This window comes from Tachypleus tridentatus, chromosome 13 (assembly GCF_004210375.1).
Source record: "Tachypleus tridentatus isolate NWPU-2018 chromosome 13, ASM421037v1, whole genome shotgun sequence".
Classification (NCBI taxonomy): Eukaryota; Metazoa; Arthropoda; class Merostomata; order Xiphosura; family Limulidae; genus Tachypleus; species Tachypleus tridentatus.
Genome location: NC_134837.1, coordinates 13,271,881 through 13,280,250, shown reverse-complemented (window position 1 = coordinate 13,280,250; position 8,370 = coordinate 13,271,881). Strand labels below are relative to the sequence as shown.

Here is an 8,370-nt window from a genome sequence, read left to right as displayed (position 1 = left end):
TAACATACTATTCAGGAACAAAATTTGTGTTACGTAGTGTAATTTTACTTGTATACAGCTAGATTATCTACCAATGTTACTTGTGTTCCCCTAAATCTAATAATGTTACTTCTATACTGCTCCACCAAAGTTATTTAATACTGCCAAATGTGAGTTATTTAACACTTTTACTTGTATAGCACTTGCACAAAACTATATATAATGGTCTATTCCATAATAATTACACATGTTCCTTTATATTCAAGCAGTAACACAAGTGAAGTGAATGGAAGTTTTAAAATCGGTAGTGATTTTCAATTATTGAAACCATTAATATTAAAGAAATTTTGCAAAAGAGCAAAACCATGTCTTAAAATGGATGGATGGATACAGTGTGGAATATTTAAATTTTGTGTTGTTGAAAAATAATAATAAAATGTTAATATTCTCAGAGAGAACAAATTACTTTCATTAACTTATACTAAGCTTTTCATGATAAAATTTTAACAGCTTTTATTTTTCAGAAGATATTCAATGAACTGTATAAGTAAAATTTAGACTAACATAATGCTGCTATCATGAATACAGTAATATTAATAAAATGTTTAAATCGATACAGGATCAAAGTAAAAGATTGACTCAATACATTGTTTGTTTTAGAGCAAAGCTATCTGCTGTGCTTCATGTAGGGAACTGAATGACAAAACGTGTGCTGTAAGTTTGTGAACTAACACTGCCACATCAGGGAACTACAAACATAACATAATGGTGCTCGTATGATGATTGTAATGCTGAAGAAATTTTTAATAGATATAACCACCAGAAAATATTGACACAAAATTAACAATCATCTAAAGAGAATTAAATGCTGGTAAAACAGGAGAGATTAATTTTGTAGATGTCACTACTGTAGACTTAATTCATACTAACATATTTAGTGTTTTATTTTTGGGCTAAACCTAATATAGATTTATCTTAGAATTAGCTTTATCTTTACTTTTACCAAGAGAAAAGAATTAAACTTAGTTGTTTCGTAATTAGATAAAGTTTACCAAAATATAAAAAATACACAGAAATAAAGCTGAGTTAACTATATTCAGAAAATGTTTATTGATTCACTTTAGTGATGTTTGATACTATCACTTGATAAAGCTGATCCACCAAAGTCAGTAATAAATACAAGTATCTTCCAGAGATTATTCATTTCTTGAAAAACAGTTTTTACAATATTCAGTAAATGTTAAATCGTTTAGGAAGAAAGATGTCAACATATAAGTTCTCAAAACAAAAATCAATCTAAGATCTTGAAACAAGATAAAAATGCTTTGCATACTTCATTTGAAAAATCATATTATGAGATACCTTTATTATCTAAACTAGTGGTTCTTAACCTGGGTTCAATCGAACCCCAGGGATTCGGTGAGTCAGTCTCAGGGGTTCGGCGGAGGTCAAGACACACACTATGTGTGTGTCCGTTCCGTTCACCCCACTCGTATGATTCATGACGTTATGTTCCATTTTGCCATCATTGGCTGCGGCTGATCACGTCACATCACCTGGCCTTAATATCTGTGCTGCAGAGAACTTCGTGCGCTTAGCAGTCGACTTGTGACTGTAGTAATCGTGCGTCATTTGTGATTTTTTCCCTAATCTTACAATCCCTTCATACTAACTATATCGAGCAAAAACAGAAAGTGATCGGACGAACACGTACAATATGGATTCACGTGAATAACGGAACATGACGGGAGTCAGCGTCCTCAATGCATGATTTGCAATGCCAAGTTGAGCAATTCTAGTCTAGCACTGGCAAAACTAAGAGAACACTTCAAAAAGCTGCATGGAGATGGGAAATACAAGATCACAACGCTTGCTGAATTCAAGGTAAAGAGAGCCAGGTTCGGTGAAAGGCTACTTTGCCTTTTCTCGGCTTTGTACCCATCAACAAACCGATCCTCACAGTATTGTACGAAGTTGCGTACGTCATTGCAAAACAGGGCAAACCACACACCATTGGTGAAGCACTCGTAAAACCAGCTGCGTTGAAGATGGCAAATATCATGCTGGGAAAAGCTGCTGAAAATAAGTTATCCCAAATTCCTCTTTCAAATGACACCATCAGCAGCAGAATAGATGGCATGAGCGATGACATCTTGGCTCAAGTAGTTGCAGATCTGATTTCAAGCCCAACAAAATTCAGCCTTAAACTCGACGAGACCACCGACGTTTCCAATCTAAGCCAGCTTGTTGTATTCGTGCGCTATGTGAAGAAGGACGAGATAAAAGAAGATGTTTTATTTTGTAAGCTTCTTGCAACAACAACTAAGGCATCCGACGTGAAGAAACTTGTGGATGACTTCTTCAGAGACAACGATCTTTGGTTTCTGCAGTTTGTTCGGACGGAGCTCCAGTCATGCTGGGACAAAACTCTGGTTTTGGTGCGCTGGTGCAAGCCGATGCACCACACATCATTGTAATGCACTGTGTTCTGCACAGGCATGCGTTGGCAACAAAAACCTTGCCTTCAAAACTGGAAGAAGTATTAAAATTGTAATGGAATGTGTGCGAAATGGAACTTTGTGCGAAATAGTGCCCTGAAGCACCGCATCTTCAAAGAGCTGTGTAATGAAATGGGCTCTGAATTCGAGGTACTTCTGTACCATTCTAACGTTCGGTGGTTATCCCGGGGAAAGGTGCTGAATCGTGTTTTTGCCATGCGTTTGGAATTAGCCCTGTTTTTGCGAGAGCACCAACATTGTCATGCAGATTGCTTCGAAAAATCTGAGTTTATTCTCATTTTGGCGTACATGGCCGATATCTTCAAAGCTCTTAATGAACAAATGCAGGGCAGTGGAGTCAACGTCATCGAAGTGGAAGAAAACCTGAAGGCTTTGAAAGAAAAGCTACCGCTATGGAAACGACGAACAGAGAATGATAACTTCGCAAACTTTCCCCTGCTGGACGACTGTGTAAGTAAGATCGAAGATGTATCTGAAATCGGAGACATTTCTGTACCCGGGGAACTGAAGCAAGCAATTGCCATGCACTTAGATGAGCTCGCAAGGTCTCTCGACAGATACTTCCCCACCAGAGAGTCATATCCAGCATGGGTGGGACAGCCGTTCACGTTTAATGTTGCGACAGCAGATGTTAATGATGAATACCTCGACGAAATCATTGAACTTCAGCAGAGCCAGGTTCAACAGCAACTTTTCAGAACAACAACGCTCTCAACGTTTTGGTGTCACCAAATCGTAGCGTACCCTCTTATTGCTCAGAAAGCCCTTGAGATACTCATATCGTTTGTTACAACGTATCTTTGCGAGCAATCTTTTTTGAGGATGGTAAACCTAAAAACGAAGAAAAGAAACAGACTTTGTTGCGAAAATGATGTGAGAGTGGCACTTGCCAAGGTGAAGCCGAGCATTTCTGAACTTGTCTCTGAAAGGCAACAGCAAAGGTCACATTGATTTGCAGTGAATATTCATTGAGTTATGTTTTTGTTTTTTGTGTGAAATTCATGTTTTGTTCTTTGAACACAGTGATATTGTGTGTAACTGATGCATAGTTCATTCTGTGCACTAATAAAATATCTACTTATGTTTTGAATTTGAAAAAAATCATATTTTATTTTTCCAATTACGAAGGGTTCAGTGTGCAATTACGAAACTTCCAGGGTTTAGTACCTCCAACTAGGTTAAGAACCACTGTTCCAGTGTATGGTTCAATATGACTACTTCAAAACACACCGCCTTTCAAAACCATTTCTATGAGAGATGAAATGTCATTCCGATCAACATGAGACCACTTGGGTTTGTTAGCTTTCCTTCTGTAAACTTGTTGATGAATATGTCATTATCACATGTGGTAGACATGCTTTGGAAGACTTCTTCATTAGAATATCCTTAAATATTTGTTTGAAGTGGCCAATTTTTGATGCTATCTTCATGTTTGAGATTTAGATTAATTTTGTCTCCACGAGGTCAAATATTTGAATATAATAATATTATACCATACTTTCAAGTCAGACAAAGGGATCTTAACTCACTATTGTATAATTTACTAATTACGCAGCTCAATGACTATTTAGGTGATGTATTCAAGAAAGAGAGAAAATCAAAGTTATATAAACTTGAAATTATATTTGTGTCACCGTTTAGAGAATTTTGCACAGCTAGGATATAGATACAGAAGCAAGACTAAACTGGTAAAAACTTTCATGAAATAGTTCTTAAAGATGTTAACTACTTGCGAAACATTGTAAATAACTATGAAAAATTATTCGAATATATCTTATTAGATATATTCTCACGAACTAATTATAGAAAGGTGGTATTAACATTTATTTCGCCCCCGCTTTTACAGCGGTATGTCTCCGGATTTACAACGCTAAAGTCAGGGGTTCGATTCCCCTCGGTGGGCTGAGCAGATAGCCCTTTGTGGCTTTGCTATAAGAAAAACATAAACATTTATTTCAATTATAGCAATATTAAGAAAATATTTCTTTAAGTTTCACTTACGATTTTTAAGCATACAACATTCAAAAATACTTCAATCTCTAATATTACAAAACTGTTTGAGATGATCATTTCTGATTGTATGCAGATTAAATGTTTTACAACATTAGTTCGTTTTCTAGAAACTTAGTTTGTGACAATATTTTGTATCAGTTTTCGCTTCAAAGATTATAGAATAATTTTGAACTTTATTTTGAACCATTTTTTGGCTAATTACAGGTCTGAAGTGCAAGTTTCTGTGTGTGCTTTCTTCGAGCAAAGCCATCTTGTGCTACCTGCTGAGCTCATCGAGGGGAATCGAACTTCTGATTGTAGCGTTGTAATTCCGTAGACACACCGCTGTACTAGCGAAGAGCTGAAGGTAACTCACAGATTGAGCAAATATGTTATATAAGTTTCTTTACGTATGTTTTTAATAATATATTGGCTGAGTGCGCTGAAAAAAAAGAAAGTAAAAATTAATTATTACAGTTTAGGTGCTTAATTCAGTTCACAACCTAACACTTCGTGTTCATGAAAATTGGTGAGACTTATGTAGCGTCTAGAATCTAAATCACTATTGTTTATATTGTATTTAGATCAGCCTGATGACTCTTGCTGTTGGGCGGAAGACCGCTCGGCATTAAATATGGTAGATGTCGTGTGGTTAACGTATTTACGATGTCTTCTGCTTTGCTTTCATTTATGGGTTTTTATAACATGCAATAAGTACAGCATTCGTTTGGGATAAGTACATAAAAATAAGGATTTCAATAACAATTTTTCACATGTGATTTATAATGAAAACTGAATGGTGTCATTCGCAGATCACATTGATTGTCCCTTAGTGGTACATCGGTATTTCTGCAGACTTATAACGCTAGAAATCGGGTTTCGATACTTGTGGTGGTAAAGTGCAGGTGGCTTTGTGCTTAACTACAAACACATTCACACAAAGTACCAGTATGCGACTGAATACAATTTAACTGAAAATAATGTAATAAATTAAACGATGTAAACATTCAGATGTGAATTCGGAAAAAAACAACAAAAAACCAAAGAAAAACATAAGCATATACTTATGATTTAGAAATACAAATATGTGCAGAGTTGAATCTAAACCCGTATGGAACAACAACAGTGGAGTAGATTGCTGTTTAAAATGCATATTGAATAGGTGGAATTTTGTCAAAATAGATCGTGATTAATTGAAAGCCTGATGTTCGCCTTCAAACTTGAAATAATTTCAAACACAAGATGTCACTGTTTTCTCAGTTTTGTTCATCTGCAATTCGTAAACTAGGTTACGAAGCGTTCGATAGTACGTATTTTAAGGAATTAAAATTAAGAGTAAGAGAGTTTATTAATAATTTTTAAATAATAGTATGATACAGTAGTTTATTTTAGTATTCAGTGCTGTTTGCATTATATTTGCAACTAATTAAGGAAAAAAGAAGAGTTGAAGTTTGAACCTGAAAGTTGAATTAGGACTTCTAAATAGAGATAATTTATAGTTTATAGACTATCACAATTATTATTAGTACTATTATTGTGTCTTCCAGTCGATTAAGCTTATTTTCTTGTATGTTTTAGTATTATACATTGACAGTGAATTGCTGTAGTGAAACTGCGTAGTTCAATAACCATTACTATTTTATAGTAAAGTTTGACTGCTTAATGTGAATGATGTTATTTTCATGGCACAGTGAAAAGAGTGCGGTTATTACACGTTATTCTTACTGGTATAATAATATATAGTCTAATATCTAAAATAATAATATACAATTAACGACAAAACGATTCAAAAGTGTTACTGTCATTTTATAGACATGTTCCTTAATTTTAAAGAAAAAGTAGTTGCAAGTAAAAGAAAAACAGGTTTCCTCACAAATGTTTTAATGGATAAAATTAAAGAAAAGCATTATGAAATTCAGTTTAAATTGAGTGCTGTGGAAAATTTATAGAATAATAGGAGATGAAAAAGGAAATAATAAAATTAAAAGAAATATAGGGAAAAAGAGTTCTTTGAAAATCCAGAAATTATCAGTAAAATGTTTTTAAAGTAAATTAACTTGATTAAGAGTAAGCAGAATGTTAGGATGGGAGTAGGGTCTTTGAAGGATGATAGAGAAAGGTTCATAACTGATGATTACAATATGGCTGGGTTATTTAATTTGACTTTATTATCAGTGTTATTGAAGATTTTTGCATATTTTTTCATTATAAACAGTTTGAACAAGATGATTTTATTTGTTAAGAAACATTGGAAAGTTTGTGGATTGATAAAGCTGCTGTGTAAGGTAACATTTACCCAAAGGGTTTTATAAGTCCTTGAATAGTGAGGAGATATTAGATGATTAGAACCTAGCTAATGTTACTCATCTTTCCAAGGGAGGTGATAAAAATAAGCCCATTGATTATAGGCTTATTAATGGTGTGAAAGTCTGATAAAGGCTTTGCAATGTCATTTAACATGAAATATTATTAGATAGTGAACATGGTTTTACTAGGGGAAAGTCTTTGACATTCCTTGATGAGGTTACTGCTTATGTTGGTGAGGCCATGGCTTTGGTTTATCAGGATTTTTGCAAAGCATTTGACATGGTGCCACATAAAACTCATTGAATAGAAAACTTCCTAGATAGAAGAAAGTACAGTTTGCTATAAATACAGTCAGTCAAACTGGATTAATGTCACAACTGGAATACTTCAGAGCTTGGTCTCAGGACCTTTACTCTTCTTGATTTGATTTATATCAGTGATGTAGATGAAAGAGTAGTCAATAAATTATTTATATTTCTTGACAATATTAGGGTTTTGGATGAAGCTATTTTACAAAAGGATTTTGATTATTAGTAAGTTTGATGTATAAGTGGTAGATGACTTATTTGTAATAAATGTAAGGTAATGTAGGTGGTATATGATATTGTAATTTGAATTATGAGTTTAATTTTGATCTGAATGAGCCTAACGGTAACATTGTTATAGAAGGAAAATTAGTTAGTATCTTAAACCATTCAAGCAGTATGATGTTGCTATTGGTAGAACAAACAGGATTTATTCATAGAACTACTTTATACAAGTATAAAGTGTTTATAATTTCATTGTATGTCATTTGTTAGGCCACATTTGGAGTACCATATTGAATTTTAGTTGTGGTATCTTAGGAAGGACATTAAATTGTTGGAAAGGGTTTACTAAGATGATATATGGAATGGAAAGGCTGTTATACAAGGATAGTTTAAGATCTGTGAAATTGTTTTATATCAAAAAAGCGTTATATGGTATCATTGAGATGTCAGAGGTTATTAAGAGAATTGAGAGTGTTGATGCTTCAATTTTTTTCACAATTAAGGAAGAGAATTATAGAATTAGAGGACATAAATTTTGACAGGGCAGGACACATTTTGTCTGAGACAACTTTATTTTGAAATAGCTTTATCTTGTATATGGCATGTGCAGTTAATTTAAGGGAAGGCTTGGTAGTTTTCAAATGATAAGGGCTTGTTTTGGGTTTTTTATTTTGATTTTAAAGTTTAGGTGGACTGACAGGTTACTTAAATTATTTATACATAAATGTAATCTGTGACTTGTCATGAACATTAACAAAGAATGTATAAATGAATATGGGCTAATACACTTATAATTTGCTCCATATCTTATTAAACCTAATGTAAAGTGCATGTATGACTTATATCACCATTCATGTTAAAATGACAAAAACAGTAAGTGAAAACATAAGAATGTGATATAAGAGAGTTGTGTCGCTATTAATCCTGTAATTTATCATGTTAATTTATATACTACCACAAATTGGACCAAACTATGTATATATAAATAATTTTATAAAACAGGTTGAGTTCACAAAAGAAAAAAATTTTATTTCTTATTTTAA

The 8,370-nt window shown here is 33.6% G+C and overlaps 1 protein-coding gene across 2 annotated transcripts in view; it reads left to right on the top strand.

Moving 5' to 3' along the window:
* Positions 1 to 5,677: 5,677 nt before the first annotated feature.
* The window catches only part of LOC143239186 (OTU domain-containing protein 7B-like), a 47,945-nt gene continuing 45,252 nt past the window's right edge, over positions 5,678 to 8,370 (top strand). The window contains exon 1 of one of the 2 annotated variants that reach the window (XM_076480053.1): positions 5,678 to 5,796. The gene's annotated coding sequence lies outside the window, so the exon portion shown is untranslated. Of the gene's footprint in view, positions 5,826 to 8,370 lie in introns of both variants that reach the window. The other variant, XM_076480052.1, reaches the window with a different exon arrangement.